Genomic DNA, 17,111 nt, shown 5'->3' with positions numbered 1-17,111 from the left:
GTCTGTCTGTCTGTCTGTCTCTCTCTCTCTCTCTCTCTCTCTCTCTTACTTCTCCTCCGCCATGCTTCCCCCTCTTTCCTTTCACCTCCCAGGTTGTTCTTCTCCTGGGGTGGGGGGATGTGGCAGACAGGGTGCTTATACTGACCCAGGAGCACCGTCATTCAAACACTCTTCAACTACCCCTCAATCTACAGCTCATGCAAAGATCTATTATTATAACACATGATTGGGTTCTGGTTAATTTTATAGATAATTTTCCTCATCAGTCAGTTAATGTTGCTTTTTGTTCATCTGAACTTCAGGAGCAGATGTTGGTCTGGAGAGGATCACTCTGCCCTCCTCTCTCAGCGCTCAGCAGCTGTCGGGCCTGGGGGAACAAGGTTCTCATACCTTCAGCTACATCTTCAGCTGGGATGCAGTCTTTCTTGTAACCCTCAAACACACACACACTTAGAAACACACAGCAACACACAGGAACACTCACAAACACACACCCACACACAGACAAAACACATACACACACATTTTGCAGAGCAGGTCAGAAGCATAAATCAAAGTTACGAAACAGTGACAAGCCCTTCTCACGCATATACACACACAACACACGTGTCAGGTGTTATCTGGGTTCTGATCGGCAGGGCTGTGCCGTTCAAATCATACGAACAAATGTTGTAATAAGAACATGCTGTGCACACAAACATACAGACACCAACCATCCCATAACCACACAACGCACACACACACACACACACTCCCTGTGTACACAGGACCCCACAAGCATACCATCATGTAAGCACACAACATGAACAGACACATACATACACACTGAAGATACACACCCACCACAAAGCTTGGACACACACACACAACCACAAATACACACACACACACATAACAAATACCAACTTGTCTACCAATAACAACATACCTAACAACCAGTCCCGCTAATGTAAATATTTATTCTACATGCTTGAGATATTTAGGCCAAGGTAGAGGAATGAGGTGGTTGAGACAAAAGCCTTCAGGTTTGACACAGTTTGTTCAATGTGAATCTTCTACCCACATCTTTGGTGTTGTCAGACTTAGAAGGAACATTTTTAATATTTTAATTTGATCACAATTATTCACTAGGGCGATGCACAGACATTTATGTTTCATCACCTTACAATGTCACAGTGAGACTCACCCACCAAAGGCCCTGCACCACCACCACTTAAACAAAGACAAGGACAAAATCATTTGACGATACAGATAACCATCAAATCCTCCATGCAAAGATACAAAACAGTTGTTCTCAGAGGAAGCTGCAGAGTTAATGTGTGGCCAACTGCTGTGGGTGCTGCATTCCTCCGATGTTGGCAGAGAGAGAGGGAGGGAGAGAGAGGGAGGGAAGAACAGAGAGAGAGGGAGGGAAGAACAGAGAGAGAGGGAGGGAAGAACAGAGAGAGAGGGAGGGAAGAACAGAGAGAGAGGGAGGGAAGAACAGAGAGAGAGGGAGGGAAGAACAGAGAGAGAGGGAGGGAAGAACAGAGAGAGAGGGAGGAGATAGAGCAGGGGGAGGTGAGAAGGTGCCGGGGTCAGTGTAAAACTTGTGGAGATCAGATAAATCAGCTCTTTAAAGTAAACATTGTTCACTGACAGGCACCAGGCTGTATGTGTGTGTGTGTGTGTGTGTGTGCGTGTGTGTGTGTGCTCCGAATACCAGGCCTGGGCACAGGAGGGAATGCTTCCTGTCTGAAAAAACAGCCAAGCAACAAGAGAAATGAGCCATCCTTCTGCCAAACTCTAGTGTTTCCATCACACTGTAGGAGATAGTATTTGTGTGTGTGTGTTTACTGTGTTCTGAAGGCTCTGAGCAGCAGCAGAGATAAGGAGGGTTTCCACAGATAAAGACAGGTGAGGAGTTAGGTTGTTTTCTGTAGTCAGACCTCAGGGAAAACTGCAGTCAGGCTGGATTTTTCACACACACACACACACACACACACATATACACACACACTCACAATCACACACACTCACACACCAAGTGCCATTTTGTGACACATTCATCCCTCTGGAGGTCCATTCCTCTCACCTCCTCTTCCTCATCAAACTGAGCTACTGGCTTCTTTACGCCACACACGCACACACACGCACGCACACAAAAAACATCATACACACACATCTGCGCACGTTCAGTCTTTATTAATCTGCAGGGCCTTAATTGAAACCCCCTGTGTCTGAATCATACCTGCATCCCCTCGCTCATTATTAGTCAAGGTGCCTTTGGGGAACCGAGTGAGGGGGGCAGCAATAGAGAGAAGAAGAGAGAGAGAGAGAGAGAGAGAGAGAGAGAGAGAGAGAGAGAGAGAGAGAGAGAGAGAGCGAGAGAGAGAGAGATAGTGGGGGGTAGAGAGAAGAAGAGAGAGAGAGAGAAAGAGAGAGATAGTGGGGGGGTAGAGAGAGGAAGAGAGAGAGAGAGAAAGAGAGAGATAGTGGGGGGTAGAGAGAGGAAGACAGAGAGAGAGAAAGAGAGAGATAGTGGGGGGGTAGAGAGAGGAGGTTGACAGAGAAGGAGATATAAGCATGTGTACAGAAACAGTCGAGGCAAAATATGCGGGTCAGATGAGTGTGTGGTATTAGTAGTTTTGGCCACATGCAGCTTGCTAGGAAACCCCAGTCATGTTGCCTCCAGAGAGATCAACTTGGAGCGCAGAGAATCCATAACCTCCACCCATCCCTGGGTCACTGGATCTGCACCCCACACGGCTGCACCCCACACGGTCACATCTGCCCACCCCACCAGCTTCCCTCGCATCAACTATCGTGGGAAAGAGAAATCATTGTTACAGATCATGAATGAGACATCTGGAGGGCAGCTAATAGCTTCTTAATAATTCATCCATCCCTGAATAGGCTCCGGATGTTGAGGTATGTTTAGACCATCCAGACCTTTTCTGTCTCCTTTTGGGCTCCCTTTCTCCCTTTCTCTCTTTCTCTTTAATTTTTTTCTCTGTCTACTTTTTGACTCCTCTGCTCTACTCCCCCCTCTTTTCTGATGGTTTCTCCTCTGCTCTCGTCTCCTGAGCTGGTGTTTGAGGGGAGCATCCTGGTGCATCTCAGTAGATTGCTGTTGTTCTTCCAATGTAGGTCAGAGGTTTTTCGAAAAAGGTTTCCAGGGTTGAAAGAGTCTATTTACTCTGCCAAAGGAGAAAAGTGCGTGTCTGTGTGTGTCCATATATGAGTGTGTGTGTGCGTGTGTGTGTGTATGTGTATGCATGTGTCAGGAGAGAAGAGGATCCGATTAGTACAGCTCTGAAAGTAATTACCTTAATTAAAGCAGTGATGTGGGGAGACAGAGGGGAGGAGAGAGGGAGGAGAGATGGAGGAGGGGGAGAACCTGCCAGCTTTTATGGGCCAGTTTAGGGACTCCATGATTTAAGGGGCACACTCAGCATTGAGTAAGTGAGGAAAGGGAGGCAGGAGGGAGGCAGAGCTGAGGCAGAGCAGGGCAGAAGCAGAGATGGAATGAGGCAGAGACGGGCTGAAAGAGAGAGATCAGGATATGGAAGAGAGGATGTGGAAAAGGAAAGTAAAGACATTGAAAGGAAAGCAAGGACGAGAAAAACCTCATTCTAAAACTGAATCGAGTCTTCATTCTCGTGGTTCTAGTAGTACACTGACACAGCAACAAACCAACCAATGGGACCTCACAACCGCAACAGAATTGCTGGAGAATATAATATAAAATATGGAAAATGTCATCTGTATTTGACAATTGATGCTGCTCTTATACCCTAACCCCCCCCCCCCTCACACACACACACACACATCCTAACTGCATGGTACTTGAAGATCTTATCTCACGACTGCTACACACTGGCATCAATGTGTGTGTGTTGTTGAGGAAGTCTGTCTGCCATGCCAGGGTGTGGCAAGCAGCACCGTGGCAACACAGATAAGAGCCAGAGACAGGCACATTGGAACACAAGTAAACACATCCATGTATGAGGCAGTGCCAGAGGCATCTCTAGGAGAAGTCAGGACAGGTACTATGGGAAGGAGGCTGCTAGTCATCCAGTCAGTCAGTCAGTAAGTGTTAGTCAATCAGCTGTTTAGCCAGTCAGAAGTTTGCAAGCCAGCCACTTTCAGACTTTGGTTTCTCTTGTTTTAGTTTGTAGTTTTTCTCTCTGTAGTTCTCTGATAGAACTGGGACTGCCTGGCTTGGCCTTGTGTGTGTGTGTGTGTGTGTCTGAGTGTGTGTCTTTGTGTGTGTTTGTGCCTTTCTGTTTGTTGTATTGGTCACATCTGCGAAACCAAACAAGGAGCTGCAGACTTGGAGGTCTTATTATAATTCTGCTCTTTATGAAATTCAAATACCAACCTACATGACTGAAACTGCAGATGTCTGGAAGGACACACGGTAGAGGTATGCTTTCAAGTAGGTGTGTCCATGTGTGAGTGGGTGTGTGTGTGTGTGTGTGTGTGTGTGTCCATGTGTGTGTGTCTGTGTGAGTGTGTTTCTGTCTCTAGGTGGGTGAAACACAAATCAAATAACATCTTTGTGATGGTAGGATAATGAAAATAATAACATCCTTGACAAAATATTCTGTGCAGTAATGATGAATGCGGTGTCTGGGCGAGAGACATTAGAGGTGTCTTGGTTAGGAGGAAACACTGGGCTATGTCTCTCACACCCCCAAATTATCTTGTGCTTTCACATTTCACTGATAGCATAGATGAGAGTGGGGGGAAAATGGACACACAATTATGCTCACTTGTCGTATATTAATACTGCTTCTTGACATCTTCTCTGGACCCCGAGCTGTCATCTCTTTGTCTGTTTTAATTGAAAATTAATGGTTAGTGTGTTGCCTAGGCAACGGCGCCACTGTCCGCCGGCAGCGTGCAGCTTTCTGAGAGACACCAGTGGCATTGTTTGTCCTGTCTGACCTTGGAAGTTTCGGAAAAAAAAGAGAAGAAAGGGAGTGGAGGACAAAAAAGACATTAAATGGAGAAAAGAGAGATAGAGGTTGTGCATTGGAGCGAGGAGAAAAAATGAAATGAAAGTTATTGTGGGCCATGTTGGGTGTGTGAGACTGAGAGGACGACAGACGAGGCAAGAGGGGACTGGTGAGATGGAGTCAAAATGCCAAATGGGGAGAATTATGTTTGAGTAAGAAAGCATAAAGGGTTAGGGTTTTCTCTCTGCGTCCACGGTATTACCTTTGTGACTTGGCAGAGATGACAGAGACATGGGCCACTTTACAGGGCACCATAATCGTCTGGACAGAGAGAAGCGCATGTCTGTGTGTTGTGTATTGTGTATGCGTGTGTGTACGTGCGTGTGAATGTGTACGTGTGTGTGTGTGTTGCTTGAAGCCAGAGCAGAATGTTTTTTTGTGATTCCATCAGGGTGGACTTGGAGCCAAATGGACTGTGACTTCTGGGGCAGCAGCCTATGAAGGCACTAGAAGACGGACACACACACACACACACGCTGCAATGAGTGAATCTACAGTCGGCGAGAGAGAAGGCGAAAGTGAAGGGTCAGAGGTCAGAGTAGATGAAAAGTGTTTAGTGTTGAGGTGTCATGTCTGCTTTGTGCTCTGGGTCCTGCAGCAGGTAGGACTGAGTGAGGGGCAGCAGAACATGCCTGTGGGGAAACACTCAAGCCAGCCTGGTCTAAATCCTCCTTCACTCCTAACAGAACAGCCAGCACATGTGAACACAGACTTCAACAGGTTTCACATCTTACTGCTCCCTTTCAACCTCTTCAGATTTGTAAAATGTGAAATTTAAACGAATCCATGCTGTATTCATATTGAACTAATTTGGGATAAAAAAAAAAATCTATAGGCTATAACCACAATCCAAGGCACCAAAACTTCTTACATTGATTTAATTTATGCATTTAATTGTGCATTTGATTACCCACTATGTAGAGTGGGTAATATGGGTGGGTACCCACTATGTAGAGTGTTGGAAGGACATCATCAGTACATTATAATGACATCATAAAATACAACATTACAAATGGGATATTTTGTGTCTTCTATCAGTGGGTCTCACATGTTCAACACAGATCGGTTAAGGGACATTAGTTACTGTAAAGCAAAAATGGAGTACATTGAGACTGTGCCATACTCTATCTCTAGTCTGCACACCTTCTAATGGCAGACTGTGCAATCGCTCCCGCTGAAAGTCTTCTGTGGACTAAGACAGGGCTCCTGGGCCTATTGTGTGATGTTAGCCCAGCCTTGGATCACTACAAAGTGACCAGTACATGTTGAGTATCTCTGCGGACTAGTAACAGCCTTTCTAAAGAGTGTGACCCACTGTTGTAACCTTGTTTATCTGCCTGGTGCAGAAAGTTATATTGGTTGCAATTCATCAAGTTTTTAAGGGATAGTTCAATAAACAATGTAGATCTGCTCTTTGTGGATATATGTGTGTGTGTGTGTGTGTGTGTGTAAGTGGCTGCATGTTGGTGTGTGTGCTGTCTGTCTGTCATTGCGACAACTAAAACTGAGCTCCTGTCTATGGGGCGTAGGGTCATGGAACATTGATTGATTGAAGTATGCTTTGGAGTTTGAGGAAGATTGAGTTTCTTTCAATTCACATTGTGTGAACAGTCTATTGCAGATACGACAAGCTGCACCCCATCTGACAGACACACAAACATACCTTTCTTCTCTTTCTCAAGCAATTAAAATCTATTTCTATTTTTTCACAGATGAACAGAAAAGACCGAAGTCATGAGTCATTGCCACGGCTAAGAAGATTTGTTTGGCAACAAGAGGAGAGGCAAGAACGATGTTTTTAACAGAGAAGATGAACAGAAACATTATCAACAAGAAACATGCTGTAGGTTATAAGCAATAGTGAGACAAAATGTTGAGATTTCTTTTTTGTATGCGTGTTTCTCTGTGTGTGAGCCTCATCCTTTTAAGGCTGCTCTCCACTAATCTGTCGTTTGATTTCTCAAAGCTAAAGGATAATTATTGACCTGCACAGGCCACAAACTACAAAACACACCTGCTCACATACACATTCACACACAGACAGATAAACACACACGCAACAAACCTTTACCGATCTGTTAATGCATGCATCTCTGAGAGAGAGTCACAGAGAGGTGGATAGAGAGAGAGAGAGCGAGAGAGAGAGAAAGAGAGAGAGGGGGAGAGAGAGAGAGAGAGAGAGAGAGAGAGAGAGAGAGAGAGAGAGCGACAGACAGAGACAGAGAGACAGAGAGACAGAGAGACAGAGAGACAGAGAGACTGACTTTACAGAGGAAGGGAGGATGGAATGGAAAGAGAACTAAAAAGGAGAAATGTATTAAAGGATGTAATATGGAAAGAGAAAGGATAGAATACTGTAGTGAGAGATGAGGAATGAGTAGAAGGAGACTTCACCTGGCCTGTATTCCATTAGAATCCCCCCCATCTCCCCCTGTTCTAATCCACACCCACCTCATCCTGACCACACTGTCTCTCTCACTCTCTCCACCACTCTCCCTCTCTTCTTCCCTTTCTTTCTTGCACTTTCTTGCACTTGCATCCTCTCTACCTTCTATCTTTTTCTGTCTCTCACTTTGTAGCTCTTTCTCTCTCTGTTCCTTTCTTTCTTTCTTTCTTTCTTTCTCTCTCTCTCTCTCTCTCTCTCTCTCTCTCTCTCTCTCTCTCTCTCTCTCTCTCTCTCTCTCTCTCTCTCTCTCTCTCTCTCTCTCTCTCTCTCTCTCTCTTTCTCTCTCTCTCTCTCTCTCTCTCTCTCTCTCTCTCTCTCTCTCTCTCTCTCTCTCTCTCTCTCTCTCCCTCTCTCTCTGTTTGCTGACTCTCCTGCAGGATGGGCTGCTGGCAGTGTTCCCTGTGTGGCGTGCTCCCCGGGGTCCTCTACAGTGGACAGTTCAGAGAGGAGAGAGAGAGAGAGAGAGAGAGAGAGAGAGAGAGAGAGAGAGAGAGCGAGAGAGAGAGAGGGAGAGAGAGAGAGAGGAGAGAGAGAGAGAGAGAGAGAGAGAGAGAGAGAGAGAGAGAGAGAGAGAGAGAGAGAGAGAGAGGAGAGATAGAGAGAGAGAGAGAGAGAGAGAGAGAGAGAGAGAGAGAGAGAGAGAGAGAGAGGGAGAGAGAGAGAGAGCCCTAAGGCTTGGCAGTGTGCTCCTCCCACCACAGAGACCAGCCTGCGCTGAGGGCCGAGAGACAGAGACAGAGACAGAGACAGAGACAGAGACAGAGACAGAGACAGAGACAGAGACAGAGACAGAGACAGAGAGACAGAGACAGAGACAGAGACAGAGACAGAGAGACAGAGACAGAGACAGAGAGACAGAGACAGAGACAGAGACAGAGACAGAGACAGCACAGCTCGCTCATAGGATACATTTGACTGGGACTAGCTAGAGGCTTATTGTATGTGTGTGTGTTTGTTTATTCTTGTCTGTGTAACACTGTGTATCTGTGTGTGTGCGCGCATGTGTGCATATGTTTTTCTTCCCGCATGTGTGTGTGCGTGTGTGTGCATTTGTTTATTCGAGTGTGCGTGCTAAGTGTTGTACATGTGAACCTGGGCTGTAATCATGTTTACTTGTCTCCCCTGTGGGCCATGTATGTATTTGCTGTGATTAGCTGATGGTGGTAGTTATTCTGAAGCAGCTGTCCCTGCAGGCATACCCTGGGAGAATCCCACTGAAGCCTGGCGGGAAGCCTGTCTCTGTAGTCACCATGGAAATATTGACAAACACACGCATGTTCATTAATAACTGTAAGCCCCGGGGAAAGTGCACAAATGTCTGCACATCTGTGAGTGCTTGTGTGTGTGTGTTTGCTGAGACCAGCTTTTCAGCTAGAGAGCAGCCTGTTTCTGTTGAACAGAGAGACCGAGAGGTAGCGCTACTGCTCCTAACACAGACTGAGAGAGAGAGAGAGAGAGAGAGAGAGAGAGAGAGAGAGAGAGAGAGCGACAGACAGAGACAGAGAGACAGAGAGACAGAGAGACTGACTTTACAGAGAGAGAGAGAGAGGAGGAGGGGAAACAGATGAGTGTTGGGAGAGATGGAAACCGAGTTAGTGAGGAGACAGATGTCCAGAAGGAGCTGTGAGAGAGAGAGAGAGAGAGAGAGAGAGAGAGAGAGAGAGAGAGAGAGAGAGAGAGAGAGAGAGAGAGAGGAAAGAAGAGAGAGAGAAGGGGGATCATTTCTCCATATTGCACGTCTACTAAAATCTGGCCTCTAGAAATGCCAGATGTGCGTCATATCCATCAAACTTTCCAAATGAAAGAGGCACCTCTATCCCTTTAATCATCACACCCCCCTATCCTGTCCCCCTTTCCTCCTCATTCCTTCTCTTTATCCCTCTGTTCCTCACCTTTACTGTGACAGGGGTGTGTGTTACCAGTATGTGTCCACTGACAACGTAGTTTGCATGTACGCACCCACTTGTTCAATAACCAATCACACATTGTCTACTGTTCTCTCACTGTGCTTTGATCACTGCTCTGTCATCACTCTATTAGTTCAAATAACATTTTTCAGGCATTGCTTTTCAATAAGGTACCATTGGACAAGTTAGTACAGCCCTCATTTAGGTGGAGAGCTGGAAGGTTGATCTAGTCCTGTCTAGTCTGGGAGGAACCACAGCCTGAAGCGACACAGCAACTGGGCAAACACACGGACGAGGCGTACAGCACCTTCCTGGTGAGGCGTACAGCACCTTCCTGGTGAGGCGTACAGCACCTTCCTGGTGAGGCGTACAGCACCTTCCTGGTGAGGCGTACAGCACCTTCCTGGTGAGGCGTACAGCACCTTCCTGGTGAGGCGTACAGCACCTTCCTGGTGAGGCGTACAGCACCTTCCTGGTGAGGCGTACAGCACCTTCCTGGTCTGAGTGGGAAGAGAATGGGATGTTCATGCTGCGTTACTGTCTGTGTGCTGACTCTTGGTATGAATGTTTCCTCAGTGGAAACACGGACAATTTAGATTTGCTTCAATATCTCAGATGGGATGTGTTCCAGTGTTGTTCTAAGTGGTAAGCTGCCTGCTGGACACTGGTGTTCACTGGAGACCCCTGGATGTGCCATGGTCACTCACACGTAGTGTATGTGATTTATTCTCATAAGCAATGCGTATTTGCAAAACCCCATGAATACTTTGAAGAATCTATGCAAATGATAACAATGATAACACAGCAACTAATGTTTGCTGATTGATTTGAAGTTATTTGTGGACATGGTAGTGTTTTGTTTAAATGTTTGCATGTTTAAAGTCATGTTTTGCATTTGTATGACAGTTCATGGATTCATCTTGAAGGGGAAAGGTCTTCCAGCTGAGACGACATCCTATCCTGTATGTCCTCTGTCTCCCAGGCACGCTGTGTCCAGGGTGGACTCAAAAGACCTGAGTAGTCTATAACAGCAACATTTTCATGTATATTTCACATCATCTGCAAAAACTTTAATAAGGCCATATGTCTTCCTCCACATTTCTTTGTTTGATTGTTTTTGTATTCATTTTATTAGTTTCTTTGTATTTGTGTGTGTGTGTTTTATTAGTTTGTGTGTATTTGCATGTGTATTTGTGTTTGTGGTTCTTCATGACAGGGAAATGTTAAGTACCTCATATTATAGTCATAAAGAGGTCCAGAGTAGCTTGATGCAGTATAAAGCTGCATAGGTAACATCGCAAATCACCCTCTACTTTGTGGCTTGACACAAGCTCTCTCTCTCTCTCTCTCTCTCTCTCTCTCTCTCTCTCTCTCTCTCTCTCTCTCTCTCTCTCTCTCGCTCTCTCTCTCTCTCTATCTCTCTCTCACACACACACACACACAAAAACACACACTCACACTTACACATACACCCGCTTGATATGCTGCCAAGCAAGACTCAGCCAGTTTCAATAAACGTACATCTATTCCAGAGGAGAGGAGAGGAGGAGCAGAGGAGAGGAGAGGAGAGGAAAGGAGACGTAGCAACATCGAGAACCATCATTAAACTATCCAGACACACCTTTTCATCTTTGACTGGACCACATCAACTCACTCATAAACGTGAAGGGGGGGGGGGGGGGGGGGGGGATTACCACAGGAGTGCAAATAAGTGAAAAAGCAGAAAGAAGCACTATCCCATACACTACCATGACACACACACACACACACATCAACACTGTGAACGCACTGTTCACAGGGATGATGAGAGGAATAACTTTTCCTTCTTTGAGCGAGTTCTCTTTAGCAGTGCTACTAGATGAGGTCTGATTTTTGCGATTCCACGCTTAATCCTGGTTAGAATTTAAATAGAGGGGAAATGATTGCTTCTCCCTCCATCGCTCTTTCTTTCTTTCTCTCTCTCTTTCTCTCTCTCTCTCTCTGTTATTCTCTCTCTACCCCAGAAAGCCTGACCTCTGCGTTTTCTCCCGTCCTCCAGATTGGTTTTAAATACTCAGCAGATTAAAGCCCAGCCATGAAAGCTCACATTAGCCATATATTTAAAAATCCCCCTGTCTGATAATCCATGTATTTGTCAGAATCAAACACAGGGGAATAGAAAAGGACCCGTGACACAATGAGCAGTCTGAGCCCAGAGTATTGTGGGGGGGAATTAGGCAGAGAGAGATACATTTAGCTGAATATGGCCGAGGAGAAAAGTCCTTGAAGATGATTATTGAAATTCTCACCGTTTGAGTTAGAGCCATGGTGATTTAACAACCTCTGATGCCCTTCACTGTCACTCCTCTTTACCTCTCTTTCTCTCTACCTCTATTTTTTCTCTCTCTACCTCTCTTTCCACTTCTCTCTACATGTCTATTTCTCTGTCTCTCTCACTCTTTACCTCTTTGCATTTCTCAACCCTTTTTGCTCCATCTCTCTTTTACCTGTCTCACTTTACCTCTCTTTGACTCTTTCTACCTGTCTTTCTACCTCGTTCTTGCTATCTCTGCTTCTCTTTACCCCTCTTGCTCGATTTCTCTCTATCTCTCTTGCTCTACCTCTCTCAATCTCTCTCTCTTTACCTTTCTCTCAAAAAATCTCTCTGTACCTCTCTCACCTCCTCTCTGTACTTTGACTTCCTCTTTTTCCCCCTCTACCTCTTTCTCTCAAACTACCTCTTTCTCATGCAGACACTCTCACCTATGCATCCTCACACACAAACCATTTGTGCACAGTGCATGACGTGCATTGTATTTGTTAAGCAGTGTGCATTTTATCAATAAAAACAATCTGAAATGGTTTTAATAAAATTAATGTGTGGTTTACTAAAAAGTGCAATATTTTACATTTTTGTTTTATTTACTGCTCAAGCAATTGTGGCAACAATTTCGATATTGTAGGTATTACTATCAATATCACAGCTATTTAGTAATATGGAAATTATATGTTAAATTTTGTTATTTTAATTTAATATTTAGGACAATTGTTTTAAAGTTTGGTGTAAAACTGCACAATTCATTCTTATTGACATTGGTTGTACTTGCTTTTTATTTGTGTTTGCATGGGTCTGTGATGCGTTTAACTCATAACAATTTGCTTCCTCAAAATAAAATGGCTCCATTGAAACTCAGACTGTTAGATGCCACACTAAGCACATTAGACTAACATGATTTCCTGTTTTATTACACTTTTCTAACTGAATATTAGAGTAGAATGGGCTGCGAGCTCTGAGTCTTCCCTGTTCAAAGGAAATAATTGGGTCTTTCAACTCTGATACACACACTCACACACGTGCACACAGACATACATACACAGAACCTAAGTCAATAAAAAACAGTTACTTTCATTTCTACATCCTTAATTGTATAAAATAATCTGATTAAAAAATGAAATATTTCACTGTGATACAAATTCACAATCACCACATAAGATTAGATGCATCAGTTATAAATGAATTTCTCCTCATCTTGCCTACATGCTGATATAATTCAATGTATCTTGACAGAAAATGTGGTATACTGAACAATGGTGTTGAAAATGATAAAGAAAGACGTTTGTAATATAATTTCATTTAATTACATTTGAAGAAAAACTGTCTCTATAACAGACAAGCTGTTACTTCACACTGATTGTCCAACCCAAACAAGGCCATTATCAACACACAAATATTAAATAGTATTTCTTCAAAGTCCAAATGATTTTCCTGTGTCTTTTTCAACTGGATAGGAGGGTGAATGAACTGTCACATTAGGGCTGTTAAATGTCAACGTAGCAAAAAAGCAAAGATGTCTTCACCATTAGGACTAAGCCCTGAGATACTGGGAGATTTCTCTGGTGTGGGGGGGGGGGGGGAGTCCTGAATACAGCCATGAAATACCACTGCCTCATCACACACACATACACACACACACACAGGAATGCTTTAGAATACCGTTACAATACAGAAAGTGCAATACAGAAAATATTCATAGATGTACTTAGAAAGAGGGAGAGACAGAGAGAGAAAAATAAAGAGGTAATAGATTTTAGATATTTTTTTAATGGAAATCTCTCTCTCCGTCCCTCCGTCATCATATCATCCCTCCATTCCATCCTATCTCTCCGTCCGACCTCTGACAGTTCTCAATGCAGAGGTAAAGGCAGAAAAGACTCCTTTGGGATGTGTGTGTGTGCATGTCTGTCGTGTGTATGTGTGCCAGTGTGTGTGTGATGCTGCAGGAGACAAAGAGCCCTGCAGTAGGGTGTCCTGTGGGAAAGCTGTTCGTCCGGAAGATGTGAACATGCTGGGGAGTGATAATGTCAGCTGGAGAGATATGGCGTGTCATTTTACACAAGCACACATCAAACAGGAACGCGGGGCGAGAGAGGCAGAAGACAGCATGTCATTTGTTTGCTTTGATACAAGATCGCATTGAGGAAGGCATATGGGGGTCAGTGTGCCTGTCTCTGTGTGTGTGTGTGTGTGTGTGTGTGTGTGGGGGGGGGGGGGGTGAGATTTGAGAATACTGCATCTCACACCTCTTGTAGGAAGCCCCATACACACCCATATTCACCCCCCCCCCACCTCAGGTGTAGAGCCACCTTTGACCAGTGGCTAAACCAAGGACCCCTCTCCTTCTCTCCCTCTCCTTCTCTCCCTCTCCTTCTCTCCCTCTCCTTCTCTCCCTCTCCTTCTCTCCCTCTCCTTCTCTCCCTCTCCTTCTCTCCCTCTCCTTCTCTCCCTCTCCTTCTCTCCCTCTCCTTCTCTCCCCCTCCTTCTCTCCCTCTCCTTCTCTCCCTCCCCCTCAGCATATGGTGTGGCTGCTTTAGAGAGGAGGAGTGCTACAGCTCGTTAACTCTTTAACTCTCTTCTTGTACCCTCGGTCCGTTCTTTTAATTGTCATGCTTTCCCTGGACAGCTTGATCCAACCACAGGCCATCAGAGGGTGTGGAGGGAGAGAGAGAGGAGCAGAGAGAGACAGAAAGAGCAAGGAGAGAGAGAGACAGAGAGAGAGAGAATGAGGAAGAGCGACGGATGCTTTATTAGAGTGCTAAACTAGCGGGTTGGTTCTCTAAGCTGTGAGCGTTTGTGTGTGTGTGTGTGATTGTGATGGGAAGCAGCTGTAACAGTAAACATGTTTATGAGAGTTTAATGGAAACAATCTGTGATTGGCTCTGATCCTCCCAACAATCGGTGTTATACTGGAGGGTACGCCACTGTGGCTTACACACAAACACATCCACACTCTCACATATTTCTTCATCATCCTTCACTTTTACTTATTATATTAATGGTAAATGGGTAGAGACATTGTAGGAGGATATGTGGAGTGAGAAATTCATTTCCGGTAGAGAAGTGAGAGTGTGGAGACAGAAACACTCTCAGGTAGGGGATTATGGAGACAGAAACACTCTCAGGTAGGGGATATGGAGACAGAAACACTCTCAGGTAGGGGAGTGTGGAGACAGAAACACTCTCGGGTAGGGGATTATGGAGACAGAAACACTCTCAGGTAGGGGATATGGAGACAGAAACACTCTCAGATAGGGGAGTGTGGAGACAGAAACACTCTCGGGTAGGGGATTATGAAGACAGAAACACTCTCAGGTAGGGGATATGGAGACAGAAACACTCTCAGGTAGGGGAGTGTGGAGACAGAAACACTCTCAGGTAGGGGATTATGGAGACAGAAACACTCTCGGGTAGGGGATTATGGAGACAGAAACAATCTCAGGTAGGGGATTATGGAGACAGAAAAACTCTCAGGTAGGGGAGTGTGGAGACCGAAACACTCTCAGGTAGGGGATATGGAGACAGAAACACTCTCAGGTAGGGGATATGGAGACAGAAACACTCTCAGGTAGGGGGGTGTGGAGACAGAAACACTCTCAAGTAGAGAAGTGTGGAGACAGAAAAACTCTCAGGTAGGAGAGTGTGGGGACAGAAACACTCTCAGGTAGGAGAGTGTGGAGACAGAAACACTCTCAGGTAGAGAAGTGTGGAGACAGAAACACTCTCAAGTAGGGGAGTGTAGGGAAAGGTTGTCACTAACAGTTATAAACCATATTCTGTCACAGTCGCCTTTTATGTTTTGCTATTGATCTTGCCAAGCTTGAGCCAAGAAGTTGCTTTGCTTGTTTTGTGAGCATGTTTGTCTGTGTTTCTGCGTGTTTGTATGTGTATCTGTGGATCATTGCATAAATCATGAGCCAAAACGGGCACGTTTGTGTTTCCCTCTGTGTTACTTTGTTTGTGTGTGTTTGCTGATGGATGCGTGTGGGTGTCCCTGCTGCGTGTATTTATGTTTGTCTGTGTTCCCGCTCTGTGTTGCATTCTCGGGGTATTCTTGGAATCAGGGGATTGTTTGTAAACATCGGGGGCAGTAACATTTTATTTTATTGTTGTTTTATTTCACTACATTGTTCCCAGATGGCTGGTTAAGGATGCTGTTTTTACACAGTTTGCAAACACACTCCCTTTCTTAAACATACAGCACAAACACAGACACATACTCCCCTTATCCACTGTACCCACTCACTCATGTAGATGCTTCCACACACTCAAATAGATCCCCAAGCAACTTATGACAGTGTGAGTCATTCACTGGTGAACAATTATAAGTCGAGAGTGAACACATAAATGATCAAGTGTACGCACGCACACACACACCACACACGCACACTTAGCAGCACACAGACAAACGGAAACAAACACAACACACACACACAAAGCACACCTTCCAAAACACAGCAGTGGACCAGTTGTCAACGTCCCCTGTCACTCAGAGCTGGTGTCCTGTGAGGAGGTCAAGGAGGGAGCAATGTTTGTGTTTTCAGTTATGACTCTCAGGATGAACGCTCCCATATTTCTCTTTAATTAAGCCAGAGGAAATGTTGTAGTACCGCCAGCTCATGTAGCCAATTATGTTTTAATTTAATTACCTGTCGACTTTGATAATTATTACCCCTGATTAACAGAGAGCTGTTCCTTTACAAGGGTGGGGAATGGGTGAAAGTGCCAATTTTCCTCCTCTTCACTTTTCTCCTCTCTACCTCATTCATTAAACAGGGAGAGGTGAGCTAAAAATGATATCTTTCTTGGCACATGTAGTCTTCGTTATCTCTCCTGTCACTGCTGCTGTTGCAGACTTGGCCTGCTTTGGCCCAGTTTGGCCTTGGTCACAGCCAAACATTGCTGGGCCTCTCCGCTGTCTCCAGCTTGTTTGGGGCCCCGTGTCTTAAAGGGGTTAATTAGTGCTAACTAAGAAGCCAAACGACAAAATCATGAACAAATGTCATCAGGTGTAGATGACACCCAGCGTGTGCGTCAGAACAGACGCTCAATGTACACATGCAAGGACAGAAGGACACACTCCAGCACCCAAGAACTGATTTACCTCTATTCATTTCATATTCAGAATGTCGCACGATACTGTGATAAGGAGACCAGCCAGGAGTCTGTCACTGTATGGCCTTAGCGCTTTCTCCTCCTGTCTCCTCCGAGCTGGTGGCATCAGTCGACACTAGGTCACCACCTCCTTTACATCCCATCCACAAGAAGGATCATTGAATCCATTAAAAAACATTAGTAAATTAATATTGTTTTACTTTTAATATAGGAACCCATATTACCAGGGATGGAACTGCTCTGTGATGGAGGTGAGTGCAGATCAAGAGATTGTATGTTCAAATCCCCTTTCTGTTCTGTGTGTTACTTTGGATTAAAATGTCTGC

Source organism: Hypomesus nipponensis, chromosome 9 (assembly GCF_054491055.1).
Source record: "Hypomesus nipponensis isolate SF chromosome 9, ASM5449105v1, whole genome shotgun sequence".
In the NCBI taxonomy this organism is placed as follows: domain Eukaryota; kingdom Metazoa; phylum Chordata; class Actinopteri; order Osmeriformes; family Osmeridae; genus Hypomesus; species Hypomesus nipponensis.
Note: the sequence above shows the minus strand (reverse complement) of the source record.